The sequence below is a fragment of the Mobula hypostoma genome, chromosome 18 (genome assembly GCF_963921235.1).
Source record: "Mobula hypostoma chromosome 18, sMobHyp1.1, whole genome shotgun sequence".
Lineage (NCBI taxonomy): Eukaryota > Metazoa > Chordata > Chondrichthyes > Myliobatiformes > Myliobatidae > Mobula > Mobula hypostoma.
Genome location: NC_086114.1, coordinates 69,480,318 through 69,499,616, shown reverse-complemented (window position 1 = coordinate 69,499,616; position 19,299 = coordinate 69,480,318). Strand labels below are relative to the sequence as shown.

The 19,299-nt window shown below is 45.3% G+C and overlaps 1 protein-coding gene across 4 annotated transcripts in view; it reads left to right on the top strand.

Annotated features, from left to right (window-relative positions):
- apba2b (amyloid beta (A4) precursor protein-binding, family A, member 2b) overlaps positions 1-19,299 on the top strand; it is a 79,092-nt gene that overhangs the window by 9,209 nt on the left and 50,584 nt on the right. The window contains exon 2 of one of the 4 annotated variants that reach the window (XM_063070270.1): positions 9,447-9,610. The exons of 2 other annotated variants lie outside the window; for them this stretch is intronic. The gene's annotated coding sequence lies outside the window, so the exon portion shown is untranslated. Of the gene's footprint in view, positions 1-9,446; positions 9,622-19,299 lie in introns of all 4 variants that reach the window. One more of the 4 variants, XM_063070269.1, reaches the window with a different exon arrangement.

The following is a 19,299-nucleotide window of genomic DNA, read 5'->3' as shown; positions in this document are numbered from 1 at the left end:
TGAGACCCTCTGCCCCTTCCTCACTTCCAGCTTGGCAAATGAACCTTCATCCACTTAAAGTTCTCCAGGTCTCTCAGAAGATCGTGAAATCTGTAGTTCATTAGGTCGATTTAAAAGTACATTGCTTGATGGGAAGTTACATGCTGCAGATAAGTGAAAGTAATTCAAAAGAGGTCAATACAATTAGAGTATTGTACTTAGCCCACAGCATGTCGCTGTAGTTCACTGGGGCCATCTTGCCATCTAGATCTGCACTCTCAATCAGTTTGATTGACTTGGGAATGTTGTCTTTTTATACTCTGGTCAAGCTTGTACTGTGAAATGGGGCCATGTTACTGAAAGTGCAGCAATGGTTTCCCAATATTAGCAGCACATTATGGTGATCTGCGATAGTTACTATGACCCATTGCTGGTTCCTGCCTTCTTGGCACTTGCTGAAGTCACAGAGACAAAGTCTCAGTGAGTGCTAAAGGTTTCTCAAGGAATTGGTTGTGTCTGTAGATGAGATGCAAAGCCAAGAGCGTGTTGCTCCTTGTCTGCACTTATACGGGTGGTAGGGATTGATGGGCAGTTACATCTCCATGACAGGGATCCACTGCATGGATTTCTGTGCAAGATCACTTGGTTATGCCTCTAGTTACTTCCTCAGCAGTAAAATGGATATTTTCTCAGGGTAGTTACTCTGCGAGTTACTTTGGTAAGTAATTGTTGTGGTGGACTGTGCTACAATTCTATTAATTGTTCTCTGTTATTTATGAGAACAAAAAAACAGAATGCTCAACATGGCAGGGTCAAGCAACATTTGTGGAGCCAAAAGATGTAAGCCAACATTTTGTGTGAAGGCCCTGTACAGGTATGAGAGAGAGCTGGGTTGGAGCTGGAACCAGATGAGGGGTAGGTAGAGAGGAGGTAGCTAGAGTAGCAGAAGAGGAGATGGATGATGAGTGTGGGATACCTAAAATTTGCCCATCATCCCCTCCCCATCTCTCTCTCTCTTTGTCCATCAACCCTACTCAGCCAGAGGCAGCCAATAGAAGCACACCAGAGTCCCCTGTCCTGCTTTCACGTTGTCTCCGGGAGTGGCCCATCCTGTGGTCAAGATCCTTCCTCTCCCAGGAGGAGCTTCTAATTGGCATTTCTGTAGCTCTGGTTTTTCTCAGGGTGTGATTGTGAGTCCCATGACCAACCTCTTCCTTTCACAGCCAGGCTTGTTGGTGTCCACGGCTGAGTTACCCTCTCTACATGATGTCACTTATAACCAATCAGCCTCAATCTCTCTGATACTGCTCTACACTGACAATATTTCCCCCTTCCCCCTATCAATCTTGATACAGAGTCTCAGCCTAACATGTTGACCTGCATCTTCTGCCTCCCCAGATGCTGCTTGACCTGTTGAGTTCTTTCAGCATTCTGCTTTCTCTTCCAGATTCCAGCATCTTTCTCACACCACAGTTTATTACTGCCCGGCCATCTCAATGGGCCAATGGACTAATTGGGAGAGCCTGGAAAAGAGGAAACATAGCTGGCGTGACATCTGGGAGATGGAAGGATGTCGGCTAAGTTTTGTCACCAGAGCCACTTATGACCTCCTACCCACACCCCAGAACCTGAACCAGTGGTGGGGAGAAGACCCCGCTTTGCTCTCTTTGTCAAGCACCTGCATCACTAAGGCACATTTTAACAGGATGCACCACGAGCCTCACCCAGGGGCGGTATACTTGGCAGCATAACCAAGTTCTCAGACAGCTGGCATCAATTTTGGAACAGAGGCGAATCACCACAAATGCTCTCCCACAAACATCGGCAGGAAATGTCCACATCGCATGGTTTATACCAGCAGGTCAACCTCCAGAGCACCATGCAATATCAAAAAGATGTAAGCATTCTGCAGGTTGCTCGGGATTGGAAAATGAACATGGACCTGGAAAAACAGTTTGTGTTTCCCCCAGACATTGCGGCTACAACACTCCAGCCACAACAGCCAAGCTAGCATATGTTTTTTTGAGGATGTAACTAGTAGAGTGGATAGGGGAGAACCAGTGGATGTGGTATATTTGGATTTTCAAAAGGCTTTTGACAAGGTCCCACACAGGAGATTAGTGTGCAAACTTAAAGCACACGGTATTGGGGGTAAGGTATTGGTGTGGGTGGAGAATTGGTTAGCAGACAGGAAGCAAAGAGTGGGAATAAACGGGACCTTTTCAGAATGGCAGGCGGTGACTAGTGGGGTACCGCAAGGCTCAGTGCTGGGACCCCAGTTGTTTACAATATATATTAATGACTTGGATGAGGGAATTAAATGCAGCATCTCCAAGTTTGCGGATGACACGAAGCTGGGCGGCAGTGTTAGCAGTGAGGAGGATGCTAAGAGGATGCAGGGTGACTTGGATAGGTTGGGTGAGTGGGCAAACTCATGGCAGATGCAATTTAATGTGGATAAATGTGAAGTTATCCACTTTGGTGGCAAAAATAGGAAAACAGATTATTATCTGAATGGTGACCGATTAGGAAAAGTGGAGGTGCAACGAGACCTGGGTGTCATTATACACCAGTCATTGAAAGTGGGCATGCAGGTACAGCAGGTGGTGAAAAAGGCGAATGGTATGCTGGCATTTATAGCGAGAAGATTCGAGTACAGGAGCAGGGAGGTACTACTGCAGTTGTACAAGGCCTTGGTGAGACCACACCTGGAGTATTGTGTGCAGTTTTGGTCCCCTAATCTGAGGAAGGACATCTTTGCCATAGAGGGAGTACAAAGAAGGTTCACCAGATTGATTCCTGGGATGGCAGGACTTTCATATGAAGAAAGACTGGATGAACTGGGCTTGTACTCGTTGGAATTTAGAAGATTGAGGGGGGATCTGATTGAAACGTATAAGATCCTAAAGGGATTGGACAGGCTAGATGCAGGAAGATTGTTCCCGATGTTGGGGAAGTCCAGAACGAGGGGTCACAGTTTGAGGATAGAGGGGAAGCCTTTTAGGACCGAGATTAGGAAAAACTTCTTCACACAGAGAGTGGTGAATCTGTGGAATTCTCTGCCACAGCAAACTGTTGAGGCCAGTTCATTGGCTATGTTTAAGAGGGAGTTAGATATGGCCCTTGTGGCTACAGGGGTCAAGGGGTATGGAGGGAAGGCTGGGGCGGGGTTCTGAGTTGGATGATCAGCCATGATCATAATAAATGGCGGTGCAGGCTCGAAGGGCCGAATGGCCTACTCCTGCACCTATTTTCTATGTTTCTATGTTGTGGAATTGACAGTACCATGGGAAGATGGTGTCGAAGAAGCTTATGAGAGGAAAAAGACCAAGTACTCTGAACTGGCAACTGAAGCTGCCCAGAATGGCTGGAAGACCAAGATTTTCCCTTAGAAGTGGGATGCATGGGATTCGTTGCTACATCTACGACCAGTCTATTGAAGAAGATGGGGGTGAGGGGTCACTCCCTCCAACAAGCAATCAAATCCTTGTCAAATGCAGCAGAAGAAAGCCGCAATTGGATTTGGATTAAAAGGAAAGACAACAACTGGGCTGCAAGATGGAGACAGGAGGGTATGGAACTTAAGGGGGGGGTGTCTGGGACACCAGGTAGCACCATTGAGCCCTCTGGAGACGTCGTGGGCTTATCAACGAAATGTCAAAGAAGGAGGGTGCCTACCTGATGACCCCGATGACGTACCTACCCTCCCTCCTTGTCACCACTCCAAGCCCACTGCCAACATCGAGATTGCCGACTTACCATAGGGATTGAGACATCAGGTCCTAGTCGCTCTACTGGCTGGTGACTACTGGACTACTGATCATTGGTCATCCAGCTACTGAAATAAATAGGTCCACCTCTGGGGCTGGAGTGAGCGTGGATCCTCAAGTAACTAGGTTTCAGCGTGAGGATAGTTGAAGAGGAATCAAGCTGAAGGGAAGGGAGGGAGGTGGATCCCTGTGTGGGAATCGGAAATGGGACTTGGAGTGAATATGGCTTTCCTACCTGCAGTGAAGACAGAAATGAAAGCTGGCATCTTGTGTTGTTTGTGTCAGGACAGACGTACGTGGTAGGCAGAGCAGCGACTCTTTTCCAACACTAACCCTGCCACGTGTTCTCACTGTTCTTGTTCAATACTCCTCCGAGGAAGCGACAAAGCAGCCATCTGTTCACCACAAATACACAGTGAGATGTGAGGAGAAAAATTCAGAATGCTTTCTTAATGCAACATTACAGAGTTTAACCTTCCTGGATTGAGTCAGGGTAAGTGTTACTGTTTTAGTGTTGGAGCAGGGCCTGTACTCTCAAACTTCTTAATAATTCTGTAATCAGCAGCAGGCTTGAGAGTAAATCTGAACACACAACGTACATTCCATCATCCGTTGGATGCAGAGAGAATTGGAATTTTGTTTTATGCAGAAAATATAGAAATTCAACAAAAGAAAAGTCACCAGCAATCATTCACAGAGCTAGGTATGCTACCACAGTGATAAATATCACTGTGTCCAGTGATAGGTATCCCTCTGTGTACTATGTCCAGTGATAGCGGTCACTGTGTGTATACTGTGTCCAGTGATAGCGGTCACTGTGTGTACTGTGTCCAGTGATCGCGGTCACTGCGTGTACTGTGTCCAGCGATAGAGATCACTGCGTGTACTGTGTCCAGTGATAGAGATCACTGCGTGTACTGTGTCCAGCGATAGCGGTCACTGTGTGTACTGTGTCCAGTGATAGCGGTCACTGCGTGTACTGTGTCCAATGATAGAGCTCACTGCGTGTACTGTGTCCAGCGATAGTGTTCACTGCGTGTACTGCGTCCAGCGATAGCGGTCACTGCGTGTACTGTGTCCAGCGATGGAGCTCACTGCGTGTACTGTGTCCAGCGATGGAGCTCACTGCGTGTACTGTGTCCAGCGATGGAGCTCACTGCGTGTACTGTGTCCAGCGATAGCGGTCACTGCGTGTACTGTGTCCAGCGATAGATATCCCTGTGTGTACTGTGTCCAGCGATAGAGCTCACTGTGTGTACTGTGTCCAGCGATAGCGGTCACTGCGTGTACTGTGTCCAGCGATAGATATCCCTGTGTGTACTGTGTCCAGTGATAGATTTCACTGTGTGTACTGTGTCCAGTAATAGATATCCCTGTGTGTACTGTGTCCAGTGATAGATATCCCTGTGTGTACTGTGTCCAGTGATAGATTTCACTGTGTGTATCGTGTCCAGTGATAACAGGCACTGTGTGTACCGTGTCCAGTGATAGGTATCCCTGTGTGTACTGTGTCCAGTGATAGAAGTCACTGTATGTACTGAGTACCGTGATAGATCACTGTGTGCACGGGGACAGCGATGCACGTCACCGTGTGCACGGGGACAGCGATGCACGTCACCGTGTGCATGGGGACGGTGGTGCACGTCACTGCATATCAGGGGAGCGATGCACCTCACCGTGTGCACGGGGACAGCGATGCACGTCACCGTGTGCACGGGGACAGTGGTGCACGTCACTGCATATCAGGACAGCGATACACCTCACCGTGTGCATGGGGACAGTGGTGCACGTCACTGCATATCAGGAGAGCGATACACCTCACTGTGTGCACGGGGACAGCGATGCACGTCACCGTGTGCACGGGGACAGCGATACACCTCACTGTGTGCACGGGGACAGCGATGCACGTCACCGTGTGCACGGGGACAGCGATACACCTCACCGTGTGCACGGGACAGCGATACACTTCTCTCTGTGTAACTGTGCTTTCGGGTACACACATCCCTACGTAGCTACAGTGCCAGTTTTTACACTGTCCAGAGTTGACTTTGTCCATAAGATTGAAATAACGTCTGGTAACACCTCCAGAATCTTGTCATGAAAAGTGTTGTTGATAGTCTTTCACTGCCTTGTTACAATGCTGGAGGATTGATGGGCCATGTTGAATGCTCATTTCAACTTTGGCAATGAATTCCACAGATTCATCACCCAACAGCTAAAGCAATTCCTCCTCATTTCTCTTCTAAATGAGAGATTATGATTATGAGTCTTCATAATCTAATCTAATCTAAATACATGTCCTTTTATGTTGAGTTGTGCCCTCTGGTCCTAGTCTCCCCACTGTAGGAAACATCACATCCATTCTATGGCTTTTCAGTATTCAATAGGTTTAAATAAGATGCTCCCTCATGTTTCTAAACTCCTGCGGGTAGAGACCTAGAGCCATTTAATCCTACTTGTATGTTAACCCTTTCTTTCCCAGAATAATTCTCGTGAACCCTGTCCAATGTCAGCACATCCTGTGACTGCTCACAGTATTCCAAGTGCGGTCTGACCAATGCCATCTGGTCTAGCTGACTTGTCTACTTTTAGACCTTTCAGTTTCCCAAGCACCATCTTCCTAGTAATGGCTACTGCACTCAATTCTGCCCCTTGGCCCTCTCAAACTTCCGTCATGCACCAATGCACCATTATTACAATTTTGCTTTTGTACTCTCGTCCTCATAAAATGAATGTTAATTAAGCAGCAATGGACTTGTAAATAGATAGATACTTTATTGATTCAAAGGAAATCACAGTGTCACAGTAGCATTACAAATGCATATATATATACAAATATACAAAAATTATAAGAGAAGTAAGAAAGAATAGAAAGTAAGTAAGTTACCTCAAACAGTCTAACAGGAGGGGACCATCGCTTCCCCAGCTATAAGTGGACTCATTTAGAGCCTAATGGCTGAGGGTAAGAATGACCTCATATAGCGCTCTTTGGAGCAGCGCAGTTGTCTTAGTCTATTACTGAAAGTGCTCCTCTGTTCAGCCAAGATGGCATGCAGAGGGTGAGAAACATTGTCAAAGTTGCACCTGAATAAGAGATTTGTGCCTGTCTCAATGTAATTTACTGACGACCCTGGTGCACACCAGATCAGTAGCCCATTATTGCATCCAGTGTGATTTTTAACCCGAGTACTGCAACTTTGGATTCACCAGTGAGTTTGTAGTTCCAGTGAAGACTGGAGAAGATCAACTATGTACAACCACAGAAAAGGAAAATGTGTTCATATCGCAGGCAGGAAATAAGGGGATATAACTAGGCTTGTCACTGTGTCAAGTGTTGAGGATTGTTCACTTGCTTGTTACCAGAATCTATGATAGCTAAGAGAAGGTCACAGAAATGTGCAATCCATGTCGAGTAGCCCTGGATGTAGTACGTGGTTGTAATGTGTCTCATTAGGCACTGTGATATCTAGCAGAGAAACACTCATGATTAAAGCCAAACACGGAACTCTGGTCTGTATGTGGTATCCTTGTCGTTACAAGGAGATCAGACTACTGTTACACAAAACTGGAATAGGCCCAAATTGCTTCTTAAACATTGCTGTTGTACAGTATCTGCTTCTGTTATCTTTCTGACAGAGTGTTCCAGCCACCTACCACTCCTGTTAAAATAACAACGCCTCGCACATCTCCTTTAAATGTTTCTCCTCTCCCATTAAGCCTATGCATTGAAGTATTTGACATTTACACCCTGCAGAAAAAAGGACTGACTATCTGCCTTATCTTTGCCTCTCATAATTACATACCAGACTTCAATGTTCCAAAAAAAAACAATCCAAGCTTGTCCAGCTTCTCCTAATACGCCTTCTTTAGCACAAGAAACATGCTGATGAACTTCTTCTACACTGCTCCAGTGCCTCGACATTCTCCTTTAGTGTAGTGACCGCAAGTGTAGTGACAGAAATTCAGATATGGCCTTATATGGCGATATACACTTAATGACCAACCAATGAAGGCATGCTTTACACTCCGACCACCTTTCAGGGACCCATAAATTTGCACCCCAAGAACCCTCTATATTTTGATGCTCCTAAGGATCCTGCTGTTCTCTTTCCTCTGACCTCCCAAAATACATCCCTTCTCATTTGTATGAATTAAATTCCATCTCCCATTTCTTTACCAAAATCTCCAACTGATCTGTCTCCTGCTATCCACAACTTGACAGTCTTCCTCACTAACCATAACTTTCACCACCACATGTATTAGATAGTTTAAAGATTTAAGTAAATTTATTATCAAAGAGATTCATTTTCTTGCAGGTATTTTACAGAAAAGTAAAGAAATACAATAGAAAAATTACCCAAAAACAAAGACTTAACAAACAACTGGTGTGCAAAATGTGACAAAGTTATACAAACAAAAAAAATACTGAGAACATGAGTTGTAAAGAGTCCTTGAAAGTGAGTCTGTAGGTCACAGAAGCAGTGAAATTATCCATGCTGGTTCAGGAGTGTAATGGTTATTGGGCAATAACTGTTCCTGAACCTGGTGGTATGGGACCTAAGGGTTCTATACTTTCTGCCTGATGGTAGTGTTGAGAAGAGAGCATGGCCTGGATGGTGGGTCCTCGATAATGGATGCTGCTTTCTTGTGGCAGCGCTTCATGCTTTGCCTGGGATGCACTGGATAGTAACCACCACTTTCTGTAGACTTTTCCATTCTTGGGCATTGGTGTTTCCATACCAGGCCATGATGCAACCAGTTAGAAAACTCCACTGTGCATCTAAGACAATGCCAAAGAATTTAAAGTTACTTATCCACTCCTCCTCCGATCCGTTAAGGAGGACTGGCTCATGGATCTCCGGCTTCTTCCTCCCGTCTTTGATAATCAGCACTTTACTTTTGCTGATGGGAATGAGGGGTTGTGGCAACACTCAACCAGATTTTTAATCTCTCTCCTATATGCCAATTCACAACACTTTCGATTCAGTAAGTTGCTGACTTAAACATGGCATTGGAGGTCTGCTGAGCCCCACAGTCATAAGTATAAAGTGAGTAGAGCAGGGGCTAAGCACACGGCCTTGTGGTGCACCTGTGCCAATGGAGATTAGAGTCATAAAGAAGTGCAGCACAGAAACAGGCTCTTCAGCCCATCTAGTCTGTGCCAAACCATGTAAACTGCTAGTCCCATCAACCTGCACCTGAACTTCAGCCGTCCATAACCCTGCCATCCATGTACCTGTCCAAACTTCTTTTAAATGTTGAAATTAAGTTTGCATGCTCCACTTATGTTGGCAGCTCATTCCACACTCTCATGACTCTCTGAGTGAAGAGGTTTTCCCTCATGCTCCCCTTAAAGTTTTTACCTTTCACCCTTAACCCATGATTTCTGGTTGAAGTCCCACCCAACCTCAGTGGAAAAACGCAAACACGAGGAAATCTGCAGATGCTGGAATTTCAAGCAACAGACATAAAAGTTGCTGATGAACACAGCAGGCCAGGCAGCATCTCTAGGAAGAGGTACAGTCGACGTTTCAGGCCGAGAGCCTTCGTCAGGACTAACTGAAAGAAGCGTTCTGCGTTCCAAGGAATAAAGTCCTAACCTATTCAATCTTTCCTTATAATTCAGGTCCTCCAGTCCCAGCAACATCCTTGTAAATTTTCTCTGTACTCTTTCAACCTTATTTATCTTTCCCGTAGGTGGGTGACCAAAACTGCACACAACACTCCAAATCAACAACTTCAACGCGACATTCCGTCTCCTATACTCAATTCATCTGCCATTTCTTCACTATACCTGCCAAAGGAGACAGCGATCTATATCCCACTGTCTGGATTTTCTTGCTACTACCATCAGGCAGAAGGTACAAGAGCTGTAAGTCCCATACCACCACATTCAGGAACAGTTATTACCCAATAACTGTTCAGTAGAAAGCTGAAAAACAGGAGCTTAGGATAGTATTCTCTGGGTTGCTGCCTGTGCCATGTATCAGTGAGGGTAAAAATAGAATGATTGGTGCAGGGGGCAGGGTTTCAGATTTCTGGATCATTGGGATCTCTTCTGGGGACTTGTACCAAAAGGATCTGAACCCAAGGGAAGTCAATAACTTGATGGGCAGGTTTGATAGAGCTGTTAGGGGCGGGTTTAAACTAATTTGGCAGGGGGATGGGAAACTGAGTGATAGGGCTGAGGATAGGACAGTTGGTATACAAGCAGAGGCAGTGTGTAGTGAGATTGTCAGACAAATAATAGGACTAAATTGCAGTCAGTGGGATGAGTTGAAGTGTAATGGGGGCAAAATCAAAAATGGTGATGAATACAGACACGGGCGTGTTGCATTTAAGACCATAAGACACAGGAGCAGAATCAGACCAACTGGCCAATCGAATCTGCTCTGCCATTCAATCATAGCTGATCCTTTTTTTTTTCTCCTCCTCAACCCCCGTTCCCGTCCTCCTTCCTGTAATGTTTGATGTTATGTCAATCAAAAAACTACCAATCTGCCTTAAGTACACCCAACGACCTGACTTCCACAGCTGCCTGTGGCAACAAATTCCACAATTTCACCACCCTTTGGCTAAATAAATCTCTGTTTTGAAAGGGCGCCCCTCTATCCTGAGGCTGTGCCCTCTTGTCCTCAACTCTCCCACCATGGGAAACATCCTTTCCACTTTGAATTTTGCAGTTGAATGTATGCAGTATATGGAATAAGGTCAATGATCTTTAGTGCATTTAGAGATTGGCAGGTATGATGTTTTGGGCATCACTGAGTTGTGGCTGAAAGAAGATCATAGTTGGGAGCTTAACATTCAAGGATGCACATTATATTGAAGGTCAGGCAGATAAGCAGAAGGATTGGGGTGGCTCTATTTGTCAAAAAAAATGCAATCAAATCCCTAGAAAGAAGTGACAGGATCAGAAGATGTCAAATGCTTGTGGATAGAGTTAAGAAACTGTAAGGGGAAAAAGACCCCTCTGGGAGTTTTATACTAAAACCCCGCTAGGAGTTTTATACTAGCCTCTGAGCTAGTGGGCTACAAATTACAATGGGAGATAGAAAATGCATGTCAATGGGGCAATGTTACGATAGTCATGGGGGATGTTGATATGTGGGCAGATTTGGAAAATTGGTGCTGGATCCCAAGAGGGGATTTTTAGAATACCTGCAAGATGGCCTTTTAGAGCAGCTTGTGGTAAGGAAAATGGTAATTCTGGATTGGGTAACACACACAAAATGCTGGAGGAACTCAGCAGGCCAGGCAGTGGCGGAAAAGAGTACAGTTGACAGTTCATTTCGGTACAGTCGACCCATAGAAGCTGCCTGGCCTACTGAGTTCCTCTAGCATTTTGTGTGTAGAAACATAGAAAACCTACAGCACAATACAGGCCCTTTGGCCCACAATGCTGTGCTGAATGTGTACTTACTTTAGAAATTACCTAGGGTTACCCATAGCCCTCTATTTTTCTAAGCTCCATGTAGATATCCAGGAGTCTCTTAAAAGACCCTATCACTCCACCACCGTTGCCGGCAGCCCATTCCGAGCACTCTCCACTCTCTGCGTAAAACAACTTATTCCTGACTTCTCCAAGCACCTTAAAACTGTGCCCTCTCATGTCAGCCATCTCAGCCCTGGGAAAAAAGCCTTTGATTATCCACAGGATCAATGCCTCTCATCACGTTATACACCTCTATCAGGTCACCTCTCATCCTCCGTCGCTCCAAGGAGAAAAGGCCAAGTTGACTCAACCTATTCTCATAAGGCATGCTCTCCAATGAAGGCAACATCCTTGTAAATCTCCTCTGCGCCCTTCCCACAGTTTCCACATCCTTCCTGTAGTGAGGTGACCAGAACTGAGCACAGTACTCCAAGTGGGGTCTGACCAGGGTGCTATATAGCTGTAACATTACCTCTTGGCTCTTAAACTCAATCCCATGGTTGATGAAGACCAATGCGTCGTATGCCTTCTTAACCACAGAGTCAACCTGCGCAGCTGCTTTGAGCGTCCTATGGACTCAGACCCCAAGATCCCTCTGATCCTCCACACTGCCGAGAGTCTTGCCATTAATACTATATTCTGCCATCGTATTTGACCTACCAAAATGAACCACCTCACACTTATCTGGGTTGAACTCCATCTGCCATTTCTCAGCCCAGTTTTGCATCCTATCGATGTCCCGCTGTAACCTCTGACAGCCCTCCACAGTATCCACAACAGCCCCAACCTTTATGTCATGAGCAAATTTACTAACCCATCCCTCCACATCCTCATTCAGGTCATTTATAAAAATCACAAGGAGAAGGGGTTCCGGAACAGATCCCTGAGGCACACCACTGGTCACCGACCTCCATGCAGAGTATGACCCATCTACAACCACTCTTTGCCTTCTGTGGGCAAGCCAATTCTGGATCCACAAAGCAAGGTCCCCTTGGATCCCATGCCTCTTTGCCTTCTGTGGGCAAGCCAATTCTGGATCCACAAAACAAGGTCCCCTTGGATCCCATGCTTCCTTACTTTCTCAATAAGCCTTGTATGGGGTACCTTATTAAATGCCTTGCTGAAATCCATATACACTACATCTAATGCTCTACTGTCATCAATGTGTTCAGTCACATGCTCAAAAAGTTCAATCATGCTCGTAAGGCATGACCTGCCTTTGACAAAGCCATGCTGACTATTCCTAATCATATTATGTCTCTCCAAATGTCCATAAATCCTGCCTCTCAGGATCTTCTCCATCAGTTTACCAAACACTGAAGTAAGACTCACTGGTCTATAATTTCCTGGATTATCTCTACTCCCTTTCTTGCATAAGGGAACAACATCCGCAGTCCTCCGGAACCTCTCCCATCCCCATTGATGATGCAAAGATCATTGCCAGAGGCTCAGCAATCTCCTCCCTCGCCTGAGGTGTATCTCGTCCGGACCCGGTGACTTATCCAATTTGATATTTTCCAAAAGCTCCAGCACATCCTCTTTCTTAATGTCTATATGCTCGAGCTTTTCAGTCTGCTGTAAGTCATCCCTGCAATCGCCAAGGTCCTTTTCTGCAGTGAATACTGAAGCAAAGTATTCATTAAGTACCTCTGCTATCTCCTCTGGTTCCATACACACTTTTCCACTGTCACACTTGATTGGTCCTATTCTCTCATGTCTTATCCTCCTGCTTTTCACATACTTGTAGAATGCCTTGGGGTTTTCCTTAATTCTGCCCACCAAGGCCTTCTCATGGACCCTTCTGGCTCTCCTAATTTCATTCTTAAACTCCTTCCTGCTAGCCTTATAATCTTCTCGATCTCTATCATTACCTAGTTTTTTTTAACCTTTCATAAGCTTTTCTTTTCTTCTTGACTAGATTTACAACAGCCTTTGTATACCATGGTTCCTGTACCCTACCATCCTTTCCCTGTCTCATTGGAACGTACCTGTGCGAAATTCCACACAAATATCCCCTGAACATTTGCCACATTTCTTTCATACATTTCCCTGAGAACATCCGTTCCCAATTTATGCTTCCAAGTTCCTGCCTGATAATGTCATATTTCCCCTTACTCCAATTAAATGCTTTCCTAACTTGTCTGTTCCTATCCCTCTCCAATGCTATGGTAAAGGAGACAGAATTGTGATCACCATCTCCAATATGCTCTCCCACTGAGAGACCTGACACCTGACTAGGTTCTTTCCCAATACCAGATACAGCCTCTCCTCTTGTAGGCTTACCTACATATGGTGTCAGGAAACGTTCCTGAAAACACCTAACAAACTCCACCCCTTCTAAACTCCTTGCTCTAAGGAGATGCCAGTCAATATTTGGGAAATTAAAATCTCCCACCATGACAAGCCTGTTGTTGTTGCATCTTTCCAGAATCTGTCTCCCTAGCTGCTCCTCGATGACCCTGTTACAATTGGGTGGTCCATAAAAAAAACACCCAGTAGAGTTATTGACCCCTTGCTGTTCCTGACTTCCACCCACAGAGACTCTGTAGCCAATCCCTCCATGACTTTCTCCTGTTTTGCAGCCGTGACACTATCTCTGATCAGCAGTGCCATGGCCCCACCGCTTTTGCCTCCCTCCCTGTCCTTTCTGACATTTCATCTGCCATTTCTTTGTCCCCCATTGCTACCTCACCAGCATGTTTTCCAGTGGTCCAATATCAACTCTCACCTCCCTTTTACTCTTTATATAACTGAAAAAAACTTTTGGTATCCTGCTCTATATTTTTGGCTAGTCTGCCTTCATATTTCATCTTTTCCCTTCTTATAGCCTTTTTTTAGTTGCTTTTTGTTGGATTTTAAAAGCTTCCCAATCATCCAACTTCCCACTCAGTTTTGCTACCTTATATGTCCTTTCCTTGGCTTTTATGCAGTCCTTAACTTCCCTTGTCAGCCACAGTTGCCACAGTTGAACAACTTCTGTGGGACATGTCTATCCTGCACCTTGTGAACTATTCCCAGAAACTTCAGCCAGATCGGCTTTACTGTCATCCCTGCCAATATCCTCCTCCAATCCACCTGGGCAAGCTCCTCTCTCATGCCTCTGTAATTCCCTTTATACCATTGTGATACTGATACATCTGACTAATGCTTCTCCCTCTCAAATTGTAGTGTGAATTCAATCATATTATGATCACTGCCTTCTAAGGGTTCCTTTACATCTGATAAGATCTGGGTAATTACACAACACCCAATCTAAGATAACCTTTCCCTGAATAGGCTCAAGCACAAGCTGCTCTAAAAAGCTATCTCGTAGGCATTCAACTTGCGATCTGACACCAACCTAATTTTCCCAATTCCCCTGCATATTGAAGTCCCCCATTACCATTGTGTCATTACCCTTATTACATGCCTTTTCCAGCTCCCTTTGCAATCTCAACCCCACGTCTCACATCCTGGCTACTATTTGGAGACCTATATATGATTGCTATATTGGTTTTTCTACCCTTGCATTTTTTTTAGCTCCACTTACAAAGATTCAACATTCTCTGATCCTATGTCACCTCTTTCTAAAGATGTAATTCCATCTCCTACCAACAGAGGCGCACCACAACCTATGCCTTCCTGCCTGTCCTTTCGATACAAAGTATATCCTTTCAGTCCCCCCCACCCCCCCCCCACAGTCCAAAGACATACAACTTGTAGGATAATTGTTCATTATAAATTGTCCTATGATTAGGCTGGGGTTAAATAGATGGGTTGCTGGGCAGTGCCGGTTGGTGGGCTGGAAGGGCCTGCTCTGTGCTGTGTCTCCAAATAAATAAATGATGTGGAATGTGCAGTACAGATTTATCCCAACGGAGTTTTCTCAAAAGTGAGGATGAGGCAACTGTGGCTGACAAAGGGAGTCAAAGACACCATAAAAGCAAAAGAGCGGGCACAATAGAGCAAACATTAATAGGAAGTTAGAGAATTGGGAAACTTTTAAAAACCATCTGGTCAACTAGAAAAGCCCTGGGGGAGGGGGGAGAGATAAAATATGGAGGTAAGCTAGCCAATAATATCAAAGAGGATACCAAAATGTATTTTCAGATAAAAAGTAAGAGAGGTGAGAGTAGATATTGGACTGCTAGAAAATGTCGCTGGAGAGATCATAATAGGGGACAAGGAAATAGGGGACAAAGTGAATAAGTATTTTCCATCAGTTTTCACTGCAGAAGACACTAGCACTATGCCAGAAGTCCAACAGTGTTAGGAGGCAGAAGTGAATGCAGTTACTGTTACTGAGGAGATGGTGCTGGGGAAACTGAAAGGTCTAAAGGTAGATAAGTCACCTGGACCAGATGGATGACAACCCAGGATTCTGAAAGAGGTGGCTCAAGAGATTGTGGAGTCATTAGTCATGATCTTTCAAGAATCACTCGATTCTGGCATGGTCCCAGCAGCCTGGAATATTGCAAATGTCACTCCACTCTTTAAGAAAGGAGGGAAGCAGAAGAAAGGAAACTATAGGCCAGTTAGTCAGACTTGAGTGTTTGGGAAGATGTTGGATTTGATTATTAAGGATGAGGTTTCGGGGTACTTGGAGACACATGACAAAATAGGCTGCAATCAGCATAGTTTCCTTGAGGGGAAGTCTTGCCTGACAGATCTGTTGGAACTCTTTGAAGAAATAACAAGCAGGATAGACAAAGGAGAGTCACTGGAGGTTCCTCACTTGGATTTTTAAAAAGGTGTCAGACATGAGGCTGCTTGAACAAGCTACTAGCCCATGGTACTACAGGAAAGATACTAGTATAGATAAGCCAGTGGCTGACTGGCAGGCAGCAAAGACGGGAGCCTTTTCTGGTTGGCTGCTGTTATCTAGTGGTGTCTAACACCACAGGGGTTGGTGTTAGGACTGCTTTTCTCACATTATATGTCAGTGATTTGGATGACAGAATTAATGGCTTCGTGGCCAAGTTTGCAGATGATACAAAGACAAGTGGAGCAGCAGGTAGCATTGACGAAGCAGAGACTCTGCCAAAGGATTTAGGATTAGGAGAATGGGCAAAGAAATGGCAGATGGAATGTAGTGTAGAGAAGCGTATGATCATGCACTTTGGTAGAAGGAATAAAAGCATAGACTATTTTCTAAAAGGGCAGAAAATTCAAAAATCCAAGATGCAAAGGGTCCTCGGTGTCCTCGTGTAGTATTCCCTAAAGGTTAACTTGCAGGTTGAGTCACTGGTGAGGAAGGTAAATGCAGTTCATTCTGAGAGGACCAGAACACAAAAGCAAGGATGTAATGCTGAGGCTTTCTGAATATTTCTAAGACTGCATGGAGTATTGTGAGCAGTTTTAGGCCCCTTATCTAAGAAAACATGCGTTGATATTGGAGAAGATTTACAAGAATGATCTCAGAAATGAAAGAGTTAAAATAACTGGAACATCTGATGACTCTAGGCCTGTTCTCACTAGAGTTTAGAAGAATGAGGGGGTGGGGGGGGGATCGCATTGAAACCTCTCGAATATTGAAGTTCTTAGGTAGAGTGGATATGGAGAGGATGTTTCCTATGGTGGGGGAAGTCGAAACCAGAGGGTATAGTCTCATTATAGAGGTATGTCCATTTAGAACCGAGATAATGAGAAATGCGGGTGCTGAATCTGTGAAATTCACTTGGCTTTGGAGGCCAATTCATTGGGTATATTTCACAAGGAAGGTGATAGGTTCTTGGTTAGTCAGTGCGTCAAAGGTTATGGCAAGAAGGCAGGAGAATGGGGTGAAAGGGTTAATGAATCAGCCATAATGGAATGGTGGAGAAGACTCGATGGGCCAAATGGTCTAATTCTGCTCCTATGTTTGTGGTCTTATGGCCTCCATTGACCATTGCCTCTGTCCTCTGTGGCTAAGCCAATTCTGAATCTGTACAGTCAAGTCACTGTGGATCCCAGACATTTTAACCGCCTGGATGAACCTTCCACGAGGACTTTGTTCAATGGCTTGCTAAGATCTTTGATAACTTTGTCACCTCCTCAGAAAACTCAATCAAGTGTGTAAGACGTGACTGCCTGCACAAAGCAATGTTGATTGCCCCTAATAGTCCATGCTTTTCCAGATCTTCACAAATCCTATCCTTGGGAATCCTCACCAGCAAATTCCCTAGCACTGATGTGAGACTTATTGGTCTGTAGTTTCCAGGATTATTCCTATTTCCCCTCTGTCTGCACAGGAGTGCGAGCCAAAGTTCAACCAATTATAAGAGCTGTTCTTCTGACCTGCTAAATCAAAGGCCTCCCTGGACCTCTGGCTTTGTTTGGCTGCTGATAGCTGTGTCCTGGTCTGTGAGCTCTGTTTCTAGACTTGCTTAGCTTTGCACTCCCCCTCCCAATCTCCACTCCACCTGTGCTGGCCACCACACCAGCTGCTGTCTTTTCCATACACCCAGTTCTGTGCGTGACGTTGTCCACCCGCTCTGTGTAATGAGGCTGATTTCTGTGGCAGAGAGAAAATCATGGATGTGGGCAGTATGAAATTTAATCAAAGATGGTCACAGTACTCAGCTGACTGCAGTTGATGATTGGACTACCTGCTCTGTCCATCGGTCATCGAATGTTACAATGAAACTCAAGTGGAGGCTGGTGATGAGATCCTCACAGCTGCTCATCATGAGAGCGAGGGCCATAAATTATTTATCAGGCTTCTATTTGGGCCTGCCTGCAGTTTGGTGCTGAATCTATATTTTAGCCTCAGATTGGGGGTGGGGAGACTTGATGTGTGTGTGTATGTGTGTGTGTGTGTGTGACTGTGTATGCGTTTGAATTGACTATATTTCTTACATCCTTCACATATAGGAAGAGTAAAAATCTTTACGTTATGTCTCCTTCTAAATGTGCAATCATAGTAATTTATAATAAATAGAACAGTCAATGTAACACTCAAATCAGTGTAAGTTTATCAGTCTGGTGGCCTGTTGGAAGAAGCTGTCCTGGAGCCTGTTGGTCCTGGCTTTTATGCTGTGGTACCATTTCCTGGTTGGTAGCAGCTGGAATAGATTGTGGTGGGGGTGGCTCGGGTCCCCAGTGAACCTACGGGCCCTTTTTACACACCTGTCTTTGTAAATGTTCTGAATCATGGAAAGTTCACTACAGATGCGCTGGGCTGTCTGCACCACTCTCTGCAGAGTCCTGCAATTAAGGGAGGTACAGTTCCCATACCAGGAGTGATGCAACCAGTCAGGATGCTCTCAATTGTTCCCCTGTAGAAAGTTCTTAGGATTTGGGAGCCCACACCAAACTTCCTCAGCCATCTGAGGTGAAAGAGGCACTGTGTGTCTTTATCACCACACAGATGGTGTGTACAGACCCATGAGGTCCTCGGTGATGTGGATGCTGAGGAACTTAAAGCTGTTTACCCCCTCAACCCCAGATTCATTGATGTCAATAGGGGTTAGCCCGTCTCCATTCCTCCTGTAATCCACAACCAGCTCCTTTGTTTTTGTGACATTGAGGGAGAGGTTGTTTTCTTGATTCCACTGCGTCAGAGAGATGACTTCTTCCCTGTAGGTCACCTCGTTATTGTTTGTGTGTATGTATGTGAATATGTATGTTGATAAGGCTGCTATATCTCCTGGTGAGCTGAGACACAACAGTGAGGCTACAGTGAAGTGTCCAACCCTTACTCTGACCACAGTTAGAGAGCATCCACAGTGTGGAGATTAAAGTCGAGCTGGAAATGGTGGTGCTGTGTTCCTCAGTACAGTTTCATGCTGTGCCTTGGCTCAGGAGTCTATGATAGACAGATCAAAGCCATGGTTGTTTCCATAGCGACCAGCCAGCTGGTGTAGTCATTATTTAAGGCTGCAAGTATTGTACAGAATTTTCACCTCAGCCCTCGTCAAAGAATGTTCCCTTTCACCCAACTTTAAATATATGTAGGTTAATCCAGTGGACTGAAGGAATTGCACTGTCCATGGTGCGGTGTGTCACACTGGAAAACACTGGGGGATACGAGGGTGCTGGAGGGGTACTGGTGGACATTGGGGAACGTGAGGCGCACTGGGAACTAAGGGGGGAATGCCGGTTGGGGGGCCAGTGGGAATGCTGGGGAAACACCGAGGGAATGCTAGGGGAACACGG